Source organism: Aythya ferina, assembly GCF_964211825.1.
Source record: "Aythya ferina genome assembly, chromosome: 1".
Classification (NCBI taxonomy): Eukaryota; Metazoa; Chordata; class Aves; order Anseriformes; family Anatidae; genus Aythya; species Aythya ferina.
Genome location: NC_140296.1, coordinates 166440373 through 166461740, shown reverse-complemented (window position 1 = coordinate 166461740; position 21368 = coordinate 166440373). Strand labels below are relative to the sequence as shown.

The 21368-nt window shown below is 42.2% G+C and overlaps 1 long non-coding RNA gene across 1 annotated transcript; it reads left to right on the top strand.

The window, feature by feature from the left end:
* The first annotated feature begins 18152 nt into the window (after positions 1-18152).
* LOC311431160 lies at positions 18153-21050 on the top strand. The gene is made up of 2 exons (XR_014689291.1): positions 18153-18261; positions 20505-21050. It is a non-coding gene; the product is annotated as an uncharacterized lncRNA (long non-coding RNA).
* The last annotated feature ends 318 nt before the right edge of the window (positions 21051-21368 follow it).

The window sequence follows — 21368 nt, the reverse complement described above, 5'->3', positions numbered from 1 at the left end:
CATGATGCTCTCATTACCTTCGGAAGAATGTGATGGTGGAGAGGTATGGGGAGTCTTTTTGGTGGTAGGTTTATATGACAAGAGTTAGATTTGAAGGTTGCCTGAGCCATGGCATTCAGTGGTGTGTGACACCAGGAACGCCTCTGTTTTCCAGCTGGAAAAGTTCGCCTGCTGTGGGAGACAGCAGGAAGTACCCAGTCCAAGTTTGTCCAGAAAGAGAAGCACCTGGTGGGGGAACGGGCCAAAGGTGAAGGGTCTAGACTATACCCAGATGAGTCTCTGCCAGGGCTAGAGGAGTCTCAGAGGGAGTGATGGATCCAGGTTGGCAGGAAAATGTTAACAAGTGCAGATCAGCAGGATCTTATGTGCTTGCATCATTTTCTTCAGTATTTACCTTACATAAGCTGGTGGCCACACAACACAGAACTCAATGTTCCATCAAAAAAAATATTTTTCAGTAAAACCACCACAATTGCTGGCTGTCTAGCCTTTGTTAGGTGAGTCACTGTCTTGCTGCCAGTCACCACAGAGGCGTAAGAGATGGCACCATGATGATGCCTGAATGTCCTTCTCAGACACCACTGGGGATCCCAGTCTGCTCTGAGGAGCCCGGTTGCATTGGCACCATGATTAAGTAGAAGCCTTGATGAACTACATGACTCGAGAAAAGATTTACTCTGTGGACATCTTAACTTTCCCTTTAACAAACTCTTCTTCTAGACGTGTGTGTTGCTACATTTGCACCTGTTCTGTCTTTAGCTATACCTACGCTCGGACAGATAGTGAGCTGTAAATTTGGATTTAAAAGGCAAGATGATCTCATTCTGACAATATTTCTTACTCTGGCTTTATTGCCAGCTCCCTCCTCTGTCATGAAATAGCAATAGGTTGCAAGTGATTTTTTTTCTCACTGAGATAATCTATTAATAACAAGGGAAATAAAAGAAGACATTTTGTCTTAGAATATATTTTTGGATGTTGATGATGGATATCCTCTCTTAGAAAATGGAGATATTTAAATAACTTAATAAAACAGGCTATTCTAAGACTTATAAAAAGAATATTAAACAATAAATTTTATTTCATAAAGTGTTTATAAGTATATATATTTAAAATGCTGGTGCATTTTTCTTTCACCAAAGCTTGTATCTAACTGTATGTTTCTATTGCACTTATCAATACTTATTCACATATAGGTATTTTCTGTAAGGTTCCATTGCCCTCAGCATGGATTTCTTTCCCAGTGAAAATCTGTAACAATGAATACTCCAGTCCTACACCAGCTCAGATGCTTCCTGCCAAAGGATAATCCCATCCAGTGCCTACTGAAGTCACTGGCAGAGCTTTTTATTAGAATTGTATCAAACCTTTAATTTTATAGATTCTTTTGGGCACTGAAGCTTTTCAGTGTTAGACAAAAGGTACACAGGGGCCTTATAAAACTGAGTTGTTATTGATGAATAATACTGAAAGGTTGCTTGCTAATTACCATTTACTATTCCATTAGTTTCAGCAGCCAATGCCATGTTATTAATCTTACTTTGAATGATTAAATCTAAAGATGTTTCTCTTCAAAGTTTCCTCTTTTGTTGCACAATAAGCTCTATTTGCCATGTTTTACATGAGCTATTTTTTATCATCTGAGCTATTGAAAAAAATTACTAGCTTAGTAATTACTTCTGAATAGGAAATTTCCAGTAAGTCACATCATTTTATGTTCTGAAAATAAAAATGCAACACCTCTTATCCTTTGTTAGGATGTAATGGTTTACTCATTCCATAGTTTTTCACTTGATCTTTTTTTTGAAGGAGAGGGAAAGAGAGTTTTTGTTTGCTCTTGAAAGAAGACAGAAGGATGAGCAGCACTTTACAGAATCACCTAAGCTGGTATATAAACAAGCCTGTGTACATGAACCAAAAAAAAAAAAAAAAAAGATGTCTGCAAGGAAATTTTGAAGTAGACTTCTCTGCTTTATTTTTAACATAAATTATTCCACCAAGGTTAACTTGGAATAATGCTGTGTGATTAACAGCAGGGATAAAGGTGAGCAGAGCTTGACAAGCCCTGTGGAAAGGGCAGAGCTCCTTAAGGGTCTCTGAATGAGCAGTCAGTGGCTTTTGGAGTAAGAGAAGAAGTGAAGAAGAGAAGAGAAGAAGCTTTTTGAACCTACTAAACAGCAAAGGTAAGGGCAGAGGTGAAGCTGATATGATATGACCAGACTGAAGTTGCTGGTGGTTCGTGCATGTGAGAGTGTTAGGCTTTAGGCCTTTGCTTGAACAATAGCATTTTGTTACTAATCACGAGCTGTAGCACCATGCTATTAAGCAGCCAGACAGCAGGCAGCATCTACACACAATATATAATTTTTGTATTTTTTTTTTTTTTCCCCTGAAATACTTTCAGAAGGTTATTATTCCATACGGTTGATCACTTGCATAGATAAATGAAAAAAAATAGTTTAGTCTGCTGCATCTCTTTCAATTTTAAGCTCGGAGATGTGAGAACAGGGACCCAGACTTTTCAAAGTCAGGCTGTTTGAGGTGGGAAAACCTGGGTCACCATTCTGTGATCCTGTGTTTCTACTGTACTGTCTAAATGATGCCAGTGCCTGTTGTGCACACAGGACTCAGATGGCCAGGGCTCCTGCTAAAATATTCATTAGATAATTGAATTGAGTGCTTAAGGACTAGTATACTTGTGGAAACGTTCAGAATCAATTTCATCATAGCTATCACTTTTAAATGGCTTTTCCTGCTTCATGTCTCACCTTGTTGTTGTTCTGGTATTGGGACTGGGTGAGTTGCAGGAAGCTCACAGTATATTCAATACATCCAAGGTGTAAGAGGTTGTTAGTGGAAGGTGATAAGAAATTATGATTAGATACATTTTTAAGATGTGTAAGTGTTTCTTGCCAGATTTGCTTGTCCCAAGCAATACTTCACCCACAGCTTGCTTAATTTTTCTGTTATATAAAGAACAAGAGCAGATGACATAGCCATGCTCAGGTCTCTTACCCACATTAGTCAGGTGTCTGGGCTGGGTATTTGGGAACTGAATCACTCTCTTATTCTGTTTGCACTCACATTTCATTTACAAGGTGTATTTATTAAATCTGCTGGCATAAGCTTTTTGTCACCCTTGGCATCATATGTCAAACTAATATTCCATAATACAGATGTATGTAAAGTGTCTTTGCAGGAATATGCAGAGAGCATTTCAGAGATCTAGTCCTCTGCTGAAGGATTTTCTACTTGTAAGTGTACTTGTTGATCCACCTGCCCACACAATGTGCCCTACCCTCACAAGGAAGTAGATACAGCAGTAGAGAACACGATCAAATTACCAGAGGCCTGGAATAGCCCGTTGAGTGCTATTTACTATTCCACATCTCTGTTGCTGTTGCAGGTCTGCAAAAAGAAGAGATGTTACTGCCTCTGCATGTTGTGAAAGAAAGCCATTGCCAAGAAGAGTGAGAAAGACTGACAATTAAGACAAAGCAGGAACTGAACCACCCAAGATTGTTTCTTTTGTAAGTTCTAAAAGTCAATTTATGAGCCTTAGCAGTGTATGAGCTGTTTAAATTTCCCACTAAATCTCAAAAAAAATAATTGAAAAATATTATATTATGATACTGAAATTCATGGGTACTCACAAAAGGAAATTAAAAAGAAATACCAAATAGAAATTCAGCTTCTAACTTTTCTAAATGTCTGTAATGTTTTTAAATGCACCCACACAACTTAGGGCTCATGTGACGATTTGCCTTGAAATAAAATTATTACTAAATTATTCATGGTGGGACCTTTCTATATAGTGTTCAAACAAAAACCTGAAGCCACCTGTATCAACAGAACAGGAGGGGTAAAAGCAGTATTTCTCACAGTTATGTTTTTGCAAGTATTGGTAAGTAGTACATGCTGTGGGTTGACTGTAAGTCAGTTTTTCCTTTGCAGTCCTTCCAACTGGATGTAAACGCTGATCAAAGGAGCTGTCAGCACAATACCTCTCTGCATGAAGGTGAGGGGCATACTGAGCATACATCAATACAGGCACAGGAATCCAAAATTAAACGCTAAATAAATGGTCATTTGGTGCACCAAATAGCAGCTAGAAGAACTCAGTTATAGGATGAGATTTCTGAATTCCTAAATCACAAGAAAATAAAGCTTTGTTTGGTTCCATAATACAAAATTCATCCTTTGAGAAATTAATCTGTAAATCTTATTACCAAGCCTACAACCGCAGACATTTAGACTGTACATGACTCTCCCTTGATAGCCTGTCAAGTTTATTTGTCTCTCCAGACTGATCGCCAGCCTATTTTCTCCATGTTCACATACCAAAGGCAATGTAATAGAAATAGGTGAAGCATGGAGTACAAAAAGTGTGTACATGAAGACTAAGCCTCCCTGTCAAACAAGAGGATGCAGGTTTTTCATTGTTATTTGACTGAGAGCTTCATTTGCTTCTTTCTTACAGGTGCACTGTCATTATCCCTAGGCTGAAAAACCAAGAGCCATAGATGTCCCATTATTGTTGCATTGGCTTTATTTACTCCTCTTGCATGACATGCTTACCTCAATAGACAAAGCTCATGTTTCAGAATAAATGTTCCTTGGGATTTTTTTTTTTGTAAAACAACATCGTAAAACAGTAAACCCACAGACAGGGAAGTCATTTGTTGATGCCACTGCTAGCTTGTGTGAGATATAAAAAAGCACTCATGAAAACAATCCTCTGTCAACAGACAGAAGAAGCACTAGTTCCCAATTCACAAAAATAGGACATTATTTAAATATTAGAAAACAAAACAGGTGCGAGCCCACATTCTCTCTCCACTACCACCTGAATCTTGATATATGCACTGGGGACCACAGGAGCAGGTACTTTCTGCTCTTGGGGTCTGAACCTACACTTAAAGGCAGTATTGAAATGAGTAAAAGCAAAGGGAAGGAGGAGAGGTCTTTTGTTTTTAGAAAATCATGGCAGCAGTGAATCAGCAGGCTGCTAATAGTAAGTAAAACATCCATTCCAGTAGGATCACAGCTCTTTGGTTGTCAACCTCCTTCCAGTCAAGCCTATTGTTATCTACAGGACTAACTCGTAGACTTTCCTGTCATGCTTCTCACCAGGGTTAAGTAGGATCAGATCATGAGTAAAGATTCCTTTTAAAACTTGCTTCTTTCATTACAATACTCTGCAATAATTTTTCTAGCCTCTGCTCACAGACTGAAGCCTTACCATTCCTTTGCTGCCTAGCACTGAAGAAACTCAAATAAATCTCCTTGATGTGCTCAGTGCTTACAAAGATGCAGTCACTTACCTCCAGTAAGTCCCTGCCACTCATACTCACCCCAAGGCTTTCCAGGTGACAGCCACTCTTAAAATTGCATCCCTAAGGCTGCATTTTTTTCCCCTGATCCCTGTGATTTTTTCAGCGTGTGGTTAGTGAGCACAACCTTTTTGTGTTCTTCTAGAGATACCCTCAGCATACACAAGGGACTGGCTTGGATCACAGCTGACTGACACTGGATATCAAGGGTGCTGAGCTAACTAGGACCAATGTACCCAGTACCAGGCTCAACAGACCCTGAATTCTTCGTTCACCTGGAAGAAAACTGTTCTTGAACTGCAATGGCAAAGGCAGTTGCCTTTTAGGAAGGGTTGTCATACTACTGCTATTCTTCTAATAGCAAAGCTCCCACGCGCAGTGCTTGCAGACACAAGGCTGTCACACAAAACAGCTTTCATGGGGTTTGCTGCTCCCATCTCTGGGTCTAGGAGGTTCCTTCCTTTGCTCAGGCCAAGTGACCTCGGTGCTGTGGGTGCTGGATGGAGGTGACAGTCACTGAAGTTGTTCCAGGTCCTGTGACAGCTGCCGTGAGCAGATGCCATGACCTCTCCATAACATGGGTCTCCTAAAAGTCACATCTCAGTGCCTCCCTTTCCACCAGAGGGGAAAGGAGATGCAATAAGCATGTTCATGGTGTCTAAGGCTCTTGAGTTTAGCCTGTCCTGTGAGCATGAGCTCTGCTTTTACTCATGTTTATTGCTCAATCCTGCCCTGCTGGGCTGGGTAGCTAAGGTTTGGCTGGAGCCAACTTTTGGTTTGAGCTGTGTTAATTAATTTTGTAGCTCTTAGGTCACCAAGTAAGGATCCCTCCTAGAGTACCACACCTCAGATCTAAGTGAACTCTAACCCAAGCACGGAACATGCTTGCTGTAAGGGACTTGCTGGTCCAGTGCCTTCCGCTAGTCCATCAATAGATGGCAGCAGGCAGTTCCTCCGGGTGCAGCCTCCAAAGCAGCAGCAGCAGGTGATGATCTCTTCTGCTTGCAGTGGTTTGGGGTTTAAAGCTGCCGGCAGAAGCTGTTGCTTCTTAGGATGCTGTCCCATTTAAACCCAGAATGTGTCGGTTCTCAGGTAGGGTGTATGTTGTTATTGCTGTGTCATGGAAGCAGTAAATAAGGATTGGCTTCTAACACAATAGTATCCTAAGAAGATTAAATATTTGGAACCTAACAGATTTTGTGCTACATTCAGTGCATTTTTTTGGCAGTCTTGAGTGTTCACAAATCCCACTTCTTTCATTCCTTCCTGAATTGGATAATTTTGCAACAGTCAAACAAGGGGATATACTTTTCTGAGAAGAGAAAAAGACAGGTATATACAGAGTATTTAAGAAGATAGGGAGAAAAAAACAAACACACACACAAACAAACATGACAACACATGTCTTAAAGGAAAGCTGGGGCACTTCATGTGCTTACATGCTCCCTTTCCTTGTAGCCATTTAAATTGGAAGTTTTGCTTTGACAGACTTGGTCAGTCTGTGTTGAGCTGTGAGCAAAAACCATGGGATGTGTTGAAAGCAAAGCTCAGATTACATATGTAAAAAAAAAAAAGTTCAAATATCGTGTTCAGCCAAATCAATCCCCTACTCAAAAGTGTAAATGAATAAATACATAAAATAATAGGAAGGACTGGGAGGGAACTTCTGCTGTATCCAACACTCCTGGTGACACAGAGCTGAGCTAGTACCACTCACTGATGGGGAAATGCAGAAGAGGGTATTTCACTCTGGGTCCAAGCCAGAGTTGGTAAAAACCTCTTGTGTCTATGGGAGCTCTTGGAGTTGTGGTGTAAGGCACTCTGTCCACAGTTTGAAGGTAGAGCTTTATTTAGTTCTTCCTAATGAGCATTGCACCTCGGAATGGTTGTGTTGAAAATTACCTGTAATGACCAGAGTGATGGAAGAGAACATCACTATAATCTAAATTTTAATGCTGCATCTAGTGGATAACAGTCACCCCCTTAGGTGTTTTTATCCTGATGTGAGACTAAAAGGCTACGTAAGGTATCAAGCTTATGGTTAATGACCAAGCTTCTGCCTTGCAAATAGTATTAGCAAACCCTTAGCAAGGATGCTTAGTGTCTGTGAGCTGGCTCCACAGTTACAGGCATGAATTCATCATACTCATTTACTGTGAAAACAGCAAATTTCAATCTGCAGTGTAATATAAGGCTTTGCTTCCCAGACTTCTGCAATCTCCAGAGTAGAACAAAATAAATGTAGAGCCAAGCTTCCATGGGAAATGATGTAAACGTAAGATTCAAATAGAGTCAAGGTGAGCTGTCTCCCAAATTGCTGATCTCAACCTTTCAAAAAAGACCTGGAGGTGGTGTTCTTAGTATGAGCATGCAGGGTTATGAGTCAGGAAGTGCTGGGTGAAGAAATCCAACTAAAATTCATGGGACTACCCCTAAATGGAGGACTGTATTCTTTTGGGGATTTGAAAGTGCTTGATAATCTCTTAAGTCTCTGCCTTCAGAGCATAAGGTATTTTTATTTTGTATAAATAAAGCTGTGTTACAAGGTTTGTTGGGTGGAATGCAATTGCTTTTTAGTGTTTCAGTGCTGCTGTGGGCCTAGAGGATTTTCAGCATTCCAAGTATCTGTGCACAGTTTGAGTTTATTCACTAAAAAACTGTACAACATAAGGGGGAAAGAAGGGGAGAAGGAGGAAGTGAACAAAGGCAAAAAGTACTAGATGAAAGTATGAAGCCATTATTTTCTTGATAGATAAAAACCATGATGAATTCATGTATCTCAGAGCCTTACACACAATGCTTTGCCATTTCTCCTTTCGTGTAGGATGCTTTCAGAAGCACAGCAATTGAGGCAGAATTGCTCTGTATTCCCATAGTCCAAGCCTTGCCATAAGAATACAGCCTATTTAAGCATTACCATACTATTCTAGCTTTCTCCTTTTTGAAACAGAACCTAAATAGCAGACCAAACCCAGCTGCAGATATCAGCCATCAATATCTTTTCATTTTACATTTCACAAACATGGCAGAGCTGCTGTGTTTGTAGTTTTCCATGCAGCTGAAAAAGTCAGCACAGAATTACTCACCAGCCTCTGGAAGTCATTTATATGTGCTGGCTTCTCTGAGCTGCAGAGCACCAGCATTCACAGTCGAGAAGACTAAATCACTTCCTTCCCCCATCCCGATATATATCAGGATGTGTGAGTCTTTATGGTTCCTGGGTGATAAGCTATCAGCTTTACATCCTCCGTTGATTGTTCTGGAATTCCTTCATAAATAAGTGGAGGAAGCTAAAAAGATGAGCAAACAGAGAGTGAAAAATATACGTGATAAATAACACCACCTGATTCCTTTGCAAACAAGCACTTTTCATCTATGTTGCACTTGAATCCTGCTGTTTATTCTGCAGCAGTAGTCAGTGCCCCCCATCCAACAGGTGGGCCAGAGGTGGAGGAACACAATACCTCACCAGAGCGTTTGGTTAAAAGGAAGTCATGCTGGAAAGGGGCTGAGTCCACTTCTGGGGGTGCAGTTTGATGCTGCAGATAATGTCATTTAATAGCTAATTGTCCCTGAAAGTGGAATCCCCGCAGCTCTCCCTGTGCTCGGCGTGTGCTCCCACCACTTCCCTGGCACTGGCACTCGTCTGTCTGCGTGAAGACAGCTCAATGAGTGGAAAACTGTTGCCAAACGGAAAGAGTAAGGAAGAAGGGGAAAGTGGGATCATGCCTTTTAGCAACAACTAGCTCTCTTGTTTGCTTGGCTGTGTTATTAACGGCACCCCTGGGGCCTAGGAGAACATGCTGACCCTTGCAAATCCAGCAGTTTGTGTGGCAGATCCTTTGTGGTGCAGAGCGTTGCTGGGTATGGAGAGGAGAGGTTTTGCTCTTTGATTGCAGACATACACAAGTGACATTTCTCTTGTTATATGTAACGAGCAGAATTTGCTCATCTGTGTGGATGGAATAATTGAAGCTTGTATGTCCAGTAATGGTCATTTTAATGAGAGGTTCAAACTAGTTCAGCTGACAGTGCTGCTGTACCCATGAGCAAAAAGGATAGAGTAGAAATGTCTGCAGTTTTTCTGAGCGAGCTTTGACCACTGAGAAATTAACTTAAACCTAGCTGCAATAAGGTACTTCTATTGTAAGGCCAGCTCACAGTGTGTGTCCCAGTCTCCAGAGGAATTAAATCCATGATTAACATAGGCAAACAGGACTTTATTTAGCACTGAAGGACCAAGCTAAGCAGGAACACCCTCAGCATTTAAGGCAATCCTGACAGCCATGACAGGCTCACAAGGTCACAGCTCTACAGGTCTCAAGGAATTTTCTGAACAGCAAGTGGAGGGACTATTGGTTTGCTGGAGATATTCAAAAAGCACCTGGACATGGTCCTGGGCAACCAGCTTCAGATGGCCCTGATGGAGCAGGTGGGGGGGACCAGAGAACCTCCAGAGATCCCTTCCAACCTCAACCGTTCTGTGGTCCTGTGGTTCTGTGAGTGTAAATGGGTTGGCTCCAGTTGCCTAAATGAATAGTTCTTGTGCTGTCTGGGATGCTCTGAGGTAACCTCCAGAAGTGTGCAGATTTCAGGTGGATTATTATTTATTTTTTTTTGCCAGGCCCTTCTTGGACGTGCCAAGGCATCTCAAGTGCATGAGGAGTCTTCTTTTAGACAACTGTGACTGCTCTGTGACTGACCTGCTGAAAAGTCTAGCTTCAGGAGGAGGTGTACAGCTGTGAATTGCCATAAAAGCAGTGTGAGAAGTTAGGTAGCTTTGTAGTACTGTTTTTCTCCTCTTATTTCCTCCTGGCTAGATACAACAGCTCCTGCTGAGTGTGGTGACCTCTCATCATTGTCCTCCATGGTGGACTGGCTTTCCCTGCTCGTGGTGTGAGAAGCCAAGTGGCTCCATTGCAGCAGCACTTTTCAGTGTGGGAGCCAGGCTCTGTACAGCGTGACTCACCCAATTGTTTCTGTCTAAGTCACCTCCGGGTATGCGAGATGGGTAGATTTGCACCCACTGCTTAGTCAGGTCTCTGGGAGTTAGTAACTAGTGGACAGGCTCCTGTGGCACAGATGAGAAATATGTGAATGTGACTCCCAAATCTGACCTTGTGCATGGATGCTTCAGCAGATAGCTAGAGCAGTTGCTGGAGGAAGAATCACTCTGATCAGAAGCATCTTCTGGGTCACAGAGGAAAGGGAGCGGCAAAGAGGGAGCTCTGTCACTGTGCACAGGGGCACTGCTGTGTGCACAAAGTGGATTTGAGGCTCCTGACATATTCTGGTGTTTTTCCCCAGGAATTCAAAGCGTGGTTCATTATCACCATAGCCCCTCAGGAAGATGTATGTGCTGGTTAGAGAACAGAAATAACTCACCAAGTGCGTGTGCCACTGCCTTTCCATGTGGAAACTGATTCAGTCCCTCCCAGAGCTCTCAAAATAGCATATGGAAATGTGTTCTTGCTTTCACATTCATTTTGTTCTGCCTTACACCTGTTAGACTTCATATTTTCCACAAAAAGAAGCAGTCATTGCCTTTTTTTTTTCAGAAAACAACTTTTTTTTTCTTCTGCCAGAGCCAGCTGAACAGCTTGTGTTCCTGATCAATTTAAAAAAAAAAAAAAAAGAAAAAAAAAAAGGAAAGGAAAGGAAAAAAAAAAAAGCTGTTCACCTAAAACCACAGATAAGTGAATCATATTCAACAAGGTCATCTATTCCCAGCTAAATAAATGACTTTTCTTGTAGGGTAATACAATCTTCTGTTATATAGTGATTAAATTACCAAGTTTAAAAAAACAGAAGTCTTAACCTTTCAGAATATTGAATGTTTGGGAATTTGTTTTCAACAGTATTACTAGCAAAACAGCCTACCAAAGCAAAACAAGAAATGCTTCCTTCTGGACAACTTCAGAAAAATATGTGAAGTGTTCCAGGTTTCCCTTAGGTCAAGATTCATGCTGGATGTTTTTTCTCTACTGTCCCTAAACTGATCTATTTACTATCATTACTGCTCCAGATGCAAATGGCTTACGACTTCAAAAAGTCAATTAGGAGACTGGCTTTGAATCTGTCTTCTACCTAGCTCCTGTCTGCGGCTGGTGTGTTGCCAAGGGAGCTGTATTGTTTCCTAGTGCAGCAAACGAATAAAGTTAAATTTATATCTCACTATGTGCTAGGGAAATAGAGATGTAGTTATGTATGCATTACCTTGAATATAAATCATATAGAGATCTCCACCTCCTCTGTCTGCTGCAAGGCATGCATGAAAATATCCCTCTGGAATAGAAATAAAACCGTAAAACACCATGTCTGTAGCTAGAGATGAGTCAGATGGAGACTTCAGAAGTGGATCCAGATTTCAAATACCACCCAAATCTCGGCGTGTGATCAAAGGCTTTGGTTCTGACCCAACTCTAAATCACCATAACAGCCTGGATAAAACTCCGAATCCATAAATCTTTACCATTTCATACCTTCATTTAGCCATTTGGAGCTTCTTTCTCAAAGCGGAGCTGTGCAAGGACTGGGGGCTCTGCTGGCCAGAGCAAGATGTAGGTTGAACTCCCATGTCTGCTATGGAACTGTTTGTGGCCTTGGTTAAATAGCCTAATCCTGGCTCATGTTTCCTGAGTGAAGGAGCCCAGATCTGAGGGTACGACCTCCTCAGGGGTGCTGGGGAAGGCACAGCCATGTGGGATGGGGGATGTGATCTGTGGCCGTGGGGCCATGCCTCAGGCTGGAGGTGGCCTGCAGCGAGAGGCCTCCTGCCACACAACTGCAGGCCCTGCGCCATGGGGCTGAGGCAGTGCCTAGCATGTACTGTGGGACGAAGGGGAATAACTGGGCTCAGTCCTTTTTTAACACAACTTCTTGTCTCCCTCCCGCATTAAAGCTGCCTTCACCCTCTTAAACAGCCCACTGTCTCGGTGTTCCAGTGTTATCAGTGGGGCAAATGCTTCCTCCACCTCATAAAGTTGTAAATGTGTGCAGGGAAATATTCTCTAAATTTTGAGGCACTGAAATCTAGCACTCATTAAGGCACAGATAGACCAGCAATGGAGAGAGGACTGAGATACTTTGTGAATTCACCATCAGATGACCTTTAAAGAAGATATTATGGATTTTATTTTGGTGTTTTTCCTAAGTAAAATTTCATTTTGAATTAACGCTCCTTTCAGCTTTATTAAAATACTCAGTCTTTTTTATTATTTTTTCTTTTTCAAATTTTATTTGGGATTGAAATGGTTTGTCTCAAACAAGTCCCACTTAGAATGTAATAGGTAAGCCAGGAAATAGCTCGAAGCACATCTCTCTTAAAAGATGCTTGCATCCTCTCTTTCTGTACTTGAAGTGGTGTTTTCAGAGAATGCAGCAGCTGAATCAAAGTACCAGCTACCTTTCAGGTCAGACAAGGGTATCAGACTTGGATTTAGTCAAGTCACCCAACTCGCTGTGACTGATTGTGCTACATCCCCATATGTTACATCCTACTGAAGCATATGCATATATTTTGCCTTCCAGAGATGTCCTAAAATTAATTAATGAGCTATGAAAGTGTGATGTGAAGTGCTTGTATCTCCTTCACTGAGAAAAGGACCTTATGTATCACTGTGTAATGTGTCATTAGGCTTAACTGAGAATTATCCCTCTTGGTCATAAATAAACATGACAGCTTGAAGTTAGTATCACTCTTAAAAATCTGCAAATGGTTTTTGTTTTCAGGGCAGTGGAGGAGATGGGATGTGGTCTACAAGAGGAAAGGTCTCTCCATCTTACACACTGTCCATCCACACTGCACTCTGGTTTTCTCTTTACAGAGGGAATTACGAAAACTAAGAAGAGGATAAAAACATCTCTTGCCTACACTTAGGGAAAATGCCTGCATTAACATTTTTAAGGTCGAGACATGAAGTGAAAGAAAGCGTTACTTTTCAGCATACAGTAACAATTCCAACTCTAAATGAGAATGTTATTTCCAAAGTGTCACATCTTAAAGTGCAACCGTTCCACTTCTATCTCCTAAAGCTGTTTCCCATTTTCCTAGTAGAAAAAGAGAGAAAAGCTAAGGGGATGGAGAGGGTAACATTTCAGATGAGAATCAGGACAAAAATCTGAAAGGCCAGAAAAGTTCCAGATGCTTTTAAAAAATAAAAGAAAGGAAACCGTTAAATTTTTTCTTTCTTTTCTTTTGGTGGAATTAGTGTTGGCTCCTGGAGTCTTCCAGTTTGACAGAGACACTATTTCATTGCAGCAGCCCCACATCGAGAAAATCTGAGCTCATGAGCACTGTGTGGAGATGCCATATGGGAAGCTTTGTAAGCCTCTGGCAAATAGCTGTATAAAACATGCACTCATGTAGTGCCTTCTGCATGCAAAGCACAAAATGGCAAAGACGGAAACCTCCCAGCACCTGTGGGAGGCAACAAATCACCTTCTCCACTTACAGATGGCAAAATTGGGCCCACCTGTGCTGCTTGTAGCCTCATCTCTGAGGAGGAAGGTAGCATAAAATGTTGCTGCTCTAAGCCAGCATTGCATACCTATAGTTATCGAGAGAAAGCTGGGAAGCAGGAGTGATGAGCCCTGCACCTGGCTGGGATGAATATGATCTAGATCATGCTCCTAGGCCATCTCCCTGTGTATTACTGTCACCCCATAACAAGTAAGCATGAATGCTCTGCAAACACACAGATGCTGGTAACACATCTATTTGGTAACTCAAGTCTGCATATGTTTTTAAAATGTACGTGAGAAATACAAACGTAAATCAGCTCTGGTAGTGGAGCAATGTTACAGCATCCTTCAGCGCATGGGGGATTCCTCCTCCTGGCACTCCTTACCATCACGCTAATGTGCCACATTAATAACCTTTATCTGGGGGGCATTGGCTGGTCACGGCTCAGTGCGAGGAAGACGTTCTTCAAGGAGCAGTGAGCCAAACGATGCCCTTTATGGCGTTTGCCAAGGGAAGGCACATGCTGCAAGCATAAACGTAAATCAGTTATTCCCAGGCAGAATGTGAAACAGGGTGACTGCTTTTTAGGCCCATCCATAATAAAAATGAAAAATGTCAGCATTACTCTTTCCTATTTCGCATATATCTTTCCAACTCAATATTCTCCCTGAGCATGGAACACCTTTATTGAGCATTACAATATATCGTACACACCATTAATTCAGCTTCATAATGCCATTACCAAGCAAGCAATTACAACTACCTAAACTGAGCTTCACAGCAGGTAAATATGGAGAAGCAGCCTTCACTCACCCTATAGAGTTATTCTGTTTAAAAGCTCTCCTGTCCTGTAATTACTCAGGTGCCACGTAGAGTACTATGAATGCTTACCCCTGCACAGCAATTTTTAAGTGTTAAATTTTCCCCAGTCATTTCTACAGAGATACTACAACGATTCCTTCTACAGACTGTCATCAATAACAGCAGTCTCCCTCTCAGACACCACTAATAAATGCTGAATTTAGCAGCCACGTGCACGAGCAAGCAAATCTGTGTGCAGGACTGTTTATTGCATAGAGCATCCACCGATAACAGCAGACAGGATGCAGTCTGCATGGAGATCTTACATGCAAGCTACGAGAAGCACTAGGAACTGGAATTATGCATCCATACCTTAATTTAGCTCCCTTATGCCTAGGCATTTTGATACATTTGCTAATTACACGATCGCATACGGTGTTTTCCCCATTTAACTCCTGCTTCGCTTGGTGCATAGGATGCTCTGTGACGGGCAGCTGTTCAGCAGGCCTCTTCTGCCAGTTCTCTGTGCAGGGGCCCTGTGCTGCTCTGACTAAGCACCAGGCTGCATGAAATGGATATAATCATCTCCTTGCCTGCTCTTCTGAAGCGTGAGTTGCTGGGAAATCGGAGCGCTTCGCAAATATCACCGAATATCTTTAGAGCTCCCCTGTGACAAAAGGCATTATCCCACTTCAGAGGCATGGCTGAAGCCTGTGCAGGCCTGGTATCTTCTGGAACGTATGCCTGAATTACACCCACAGCTCCACCAGAAGTTACTCCATGTCTCCGCAGCAGTCTATGCTGAGAAATGAGAAGCAGATACTTGCTTTTCAAGGTGAGCCTGTGAAACCTTCTTCAGAAAACCTCTGAAATGCAGAAGTGGTTAGCAGCAGCTCCTGGACAAGCTCTAGGCTGTAACTCACAGCTTCCTCCAGCTCCCTGTGCAGATCACTCCCCAGAAGAAGGCCAAAGCAGAGCTGGCAGGTTTGGAGGGCATTGTGTGATGTCCCTCACAGCGGGGTATTGGATAGCCCCCCCCCCCACACCCAGTCAGCCAGAAGCAGGGACCTAGGTTGGGGAGGGGAATTCAGCCCAGCTAGTGACCCTAGCAAAACAGTGAGAAGACCAGTAAGGGAGCTAAGCAATGACAGCTCTGCCTGGAGTACATCTGAGGAGCAAAGTCCTCCTGGCTGTCTCAGGAAGCACAAATGCCTGCATAAGACCAGCACCTGCCTCAGCTGCAGGGCACAGAAGGTATCTCCATGGAGGCAGTTCGTATCAGCCCGGTGTTGCTGAAGTTAATGAAATTATTTGGCACGTGCACCTGCCTGGAAGCCACAGTTGGCCCAGGCTGTGCAACCATAATGTTACATTAATGACTTCATATGGCATTTCATCTCATTAATTTCAGCAAGCCTGTGTGTATGGGTTGCAGCCATAGGTAGAAGTGATCTTTCCTCTCTCTGTAACCATAGTGGAGCAGTGCAGGAACATCCCAAAAGAGACAGTCAATAGATTGAGACGAATTAAAGCTGGCAAAAGGTATGGCTGTTGACAGAATAGTACTGTGGTATGAAATTATTAGCTATCTTTTTCAAACAACCTTGACTTTCAAAGTGTATTATTGGATTTTGATACTTTCCACCCACAATAATGCTTTGTCTATATGAGGCAACATATAAAAACACAATGTGAGATGAAAACATTTGTTATAGACATTTTTATTCAGATGAAAGTGAACACAAAAGAAATGTCTGATTGTATAATGATCTATGGAACTCAGAGCCATAGGATGTCATGGAGGACAATGACATTCAGGGTACAGAGAGCATTCACTTATACTGATATGCAGAATAAATAAATTTAGAACAGTAAATAATTAAAAAAAAAAAAAAGTGTGAGCAAAAGAAAGCCTGAAACCTCATATTTTCAGATTAAGTGATGAGGGGCCTGGAAATGTTGTCCTAAGATTCTGTTTCATAGAGCTTCATGTGCCTTTTGAAGTGTCTTCATCTTCAAACTTAGCAGCTTGATCGACTATGGAGAAATCTGTATTTTGGCCTGAATAGTATCCATCTCCTTTTCTATTAGACCTATGTAAAAGCCCCTTCAGCCTCAATAAATGCAGCAATTTATAACATGCCAATGCTGACTGACAGCAGGAGAACTGACACCTCAGGACACGGTAGTTGCTGTATTTTTCCTGCTTGATACAGGTAGTATCAGCTGAAGCTTGCATTTCATGTAGTAGCCTAAAACTCCTGATCAGGGACTTGGAGGTGTGGGAATGATGCCCGTGTAAGGGTAAGGTAGGTTTAAACCTTTTGTTCCCAATTTTTAGGAGACTGTGCTACTCATTATGGCATAGTTGAGATAAATGGGAAAAAAGACTGTAGAAAGGGGAAGATAAGTTTATAGGAAAGCTCGGTATGGGTACCTGTAGCACTGCCAGTGGAAACAGTACAAATGCAAAAAGCAAAATTAATGGTCTAGAGAGCAAGAATTCAAGTGAGAGCCAGACTTGTACCCCAGTGAGGTGGGGACTTCATACTCTGGACTATACCAAAGTTTTTTAATGCATTTTTCCATTAATCACTGGTTAAAACTGCATGGAGAGAGACACCAAAACCAGTGGGACAGGGCTTAGATCCAAGTCTGGCAAAATCACCTCTAGTCCGACATACCAGATAGCTAGGGCTAGTTACACCGGAGGGCATCACTCCTCCATTCTTCTGCATGAAAGCCATCAAGTAGGCTGTGTTATTAAGAACCTAGCAGGTTTGTAGACAGATGCTCAGTTCCTGTAAATCTTCTTTGCATAACCTGGCATGAAAAAGTTTTAAATAAAAATGGATAATTTTCTTACTTGAAAAACTTGACAAGTGGTAACCATATTAAGTTGTGCTCTAAAAGAGATTTTTCTTGTTACTCCGAGCTCCTTTGATCAGCAATGCAGCAGTGACTAAATTAGCACTTCCAGTTTCTCTTGCCTTGGCTGCACACATCCACTGCTTTTTGCGCATGGCTCCTTGTAGGCACCTCCACATCAGTACAGGGGGATGCTTCCAGCTCCCATGGGCACAAGGGCCTGAAGCTGGGCACTGCTCAGGGGCCAGGTCCCAAACACAGGTCTGAGTTTAGTGGACAACAAGCCAGCATGTTCTGCTTCCAGCCCACCAGAATAACATGACCTCAGCACTGCCATTCTGGTACAGATCATTTTTATGCCTGGTTTGGCAAAGAACAGAGAAATTTCCATTCAATTCATGGCAAAAGCAGCAGTCACCCTCCCAGCTAAGCAGGGCTGGCCTTACATCTCTCTAAGGAAACAGCCTCCTTCTGCAAGCAACCTCTTGATGTTTATTAGCTGTGGAGAAGCAGGCACACACCCTTCCCCACAGGGCTGGGATCAAACCATCTTTCCTGGCTTTAGGGGCTGGAAGCACATTGAAACCTGCCAGCTCTGACTACAGTCCCTGGGCTGGGTCCCAGCACCTGCACTTAATTGTCCTTCAGAGCAGGTGGGGCCAGTCATATTTCTGCATCCTTAAAGAGGTTCCCTCTGTGTGTACCTGGCCATGCTGGGCATTGGGATATTGCATTTTGTATCAGGCCAGATGAGCAACGCCTGGGTGAGGCTGTCAGCCCTCTTGCCACTCTGAGGTAAAAAAAACTGTTTGTGGGTGCATGTAAGGGTCTGCCTCCTGCTCAGGATGGCAGTGTAACTAGTGCCACAGGTCAGAGGATGTGAAAAAAGCAAGGATCTGGGGCATTTTGCTATTTAAACAAAGTGGCATCTTTTTAAAACCTGCCACCTGCCTTCAAAGGATTATGGCAATCCGGCCTGGAGGTGTCCGAAGCCTCCGTTGGCTGCAAGGGGAATAGGACTGCTGAAGAATTGTAATGAGTAAAATCCTACTTCAGCTGCTAAACTAGCTAAAATAACACTGTAAAGTAGGCTGTAAAAGCTGTTCAGTCTGTATCGCTCTGTGGCTGTTTGCAGACTAATTTACAAGGGCTTTTACTCAACAAATATTTCAGCTTAAGCCCTATTCTCATTTACATCCTTGTAATTTCACTGAAGGTCGTGGGGTTGTATGCTCCATCACATAGAGCATTAAGTAGGAAAAGCGCACACACAAAAAAATCAAATGAGTCATACTAAAGAGGGACTATTCCCTGCAGTCTCCAGAATTGTGCTGTTAAACCCCGAGATGGAGAGTTTAACAAAGGCTGGAGACCATTATCTCGCAGTCTCTAACCGCTTGCAATTTGCAGTCAGGGTTTAGCTGTGTGAGCGCTGCAGGATTTGGCTACCATTGAACCTTTTTTAAATGTTGCATTCACTTGAAATCTGACAGGGGCGGATTTTTTTTGTCAGAAAGCAGATAAATGAAACACCACTGTCTGCTTAATATATGGATTGTTCAAAATTCAGAAGATTTACTGTGAATCTCAATTAAAAAGGCATCTTTTAATATTTGGCACATCTATAAGGTACTGCTAATTCCCAATTCTTTTCTTTGTTACATGTGTATGTTCAATGTAATTGCAGCTCTGTACAGTGTGCACACACTTTCTATATCATACACAAATGTGTGACCTTATGTGGGACCTTTTTGTATGGCTCATTCAAAATTACAATTAGGAGTCTCTTTCCTGTGCTTGTATCCTGAGTAGCAGCATCTAGTCCAAAAACACAGCAGTAAGGCAAAATGTTCCTAGGGCAAGCCAATCTCTTTTAGAAAACAGGAAAACTGTTAGCTGTTTTATGCACATGAATATTGCTTAAGTGTATAATTACATGTAGGAAATTATTTCAAACACAGAAACACAAGAAACATCAAATCAAGTGTGATTCAGTAAAGGCAGTCCTTCGCTCTGCTTTTCCATGAGGGGAAGCCGTCAATCTTAATCTGACATAGTGGTAGTTTCCAGAAATGAAAGAAAAAAGATGAAAGCAGGATTCGTTTCAGATAACTTTTTCATCTAAAACAAGGTCTATTGCACAAGCTGTTCACCTGGGATCTGAGAAGTAAGAGAGGAGAAGAAGAGAGAAACCCCACCAGGCACTTTGTCCCATCCTATACCAGGGTTTTCAGATGGCAGATTTTCTCCCAAAGCTACCGGTTCCGATCACTAGCTGGAGAAACAGAGGACTGAAATAGGGCTGAATCCTTATTTTTTCAGATGACTGAAACTATGTGAGTGAACCCCACCCCGCGGTCCTTGCCAGAAGCCTCGTGGGGCACCCACATAGGGAATCCCTGGAACCACAACTCGGCTTCTTGCCTTTTTCTGATCCTCTGGAAACCTCTTTGAACTCCACTTTTCAAAGTTTCTAGAGGACTTTATTCTTCCACAGGGTTTCAGTAGCTTGTGTTTGGACACCCGTCTTCTGCTGGAGTCCTCTGCTATTGTCTGTCATATGGGGTGCTGGTGTTACTGGCCAGCTGCTTCCCACAAGCCAGATGTGGAAGAGCTGAGCAAGGTGCCCTGCACCCAATAAACGCCATGCATGCAAACTTGTTTCCTATGGTGCATATCAGCCTTATACAACTCTAGATTTCTTCAGACCTAAAATATTTTCTTGCCCCAGCTAATTCAAGACACTATTTTTTTATTTTTTATTTTTAATCCTTATTCTTCATTTATGAAAACATTTGTTATCATGTATTTTTTGTTTGTTTGTTTGTTTCCCTCAAGCCTAAATTATCCATCACCTGTGCCTTATTTGGGATTTTGTTGCGGCTTAAATGCTTAGAAAGGATGCACTGTGTTCGGACCATTCGACCTCTAAACATACGCTTCTGATCAGCTTACCATTACTAACTACCCTACTTTCAAAATCATTAGTTATTTAAACATTATGATGACATATTCATTATGCTTGTTGGTTTATACAGAAGCCAGAAGTACACGCCAGTGGAAATTACAGCCCTTCAGAAGCCTTCCCCCAGCACCTCCCTCCTGGCTACACTGAGGCTGCTTGTGTAAATGCCCCGGGATAGCATAGCACAGCACTGCAGAACCCCTGGTTCCTGAAAGAGGAGCAGAAAGACCTCCCCTAAAAACAGAGCTGGCTGCTCTGGGAGGAGGCACGATGCCTGAGGGCCCATGGACATCAGGATATGTCTCCAGGCCCATAAACCAGCCTAATCCCTCCACCTTCTGTTTCTCTGAACAGCCTCAATGACACAGACCAATCCTTGTGGTAAAGGGATCGTGCCATCATGCCGTGCCTTACAGAGGATTTCTCCTCGCAGCACACATCCTTGTGGGTTCAGTCTGTGATATCCTCTTGAGAGGACCTAAGCACGGGTGTAGCTAGGGATCCACCCTCCTCTGATGGCATGTTGTTTCACTGTGATTTCTGGATATACTTTCACTTTTTTTTTTCCTCCCAGACTGTCCAGTATATTATTAAAGTTGCTTTACATGGTAAAGAGAAAGCAGAGCTAAAACAGTAATATATTTTTCTTGTTTGATGGAAAATATAGATTTATTTTTTTTAATCAAAGTGTAAGTCTGCAATCCCATAGAGTATAACCTCTCTAAAAGACTTTATGGTTATTTAAGAGGAATGTGGGCTGTAAATAAATATAAGTTTTTTATATACTTGGATGGAAATATTTAGATTTCCCTGGTTAAAAAATGTGCATTTAAAAAAAAAAAAAAGAAGCTATATATGCTGAACATTCCTTTGGATTTTCACACCAGGGTATACATCTGAACACAATATATTGCACAGGTAATATCAGTTCAGGATA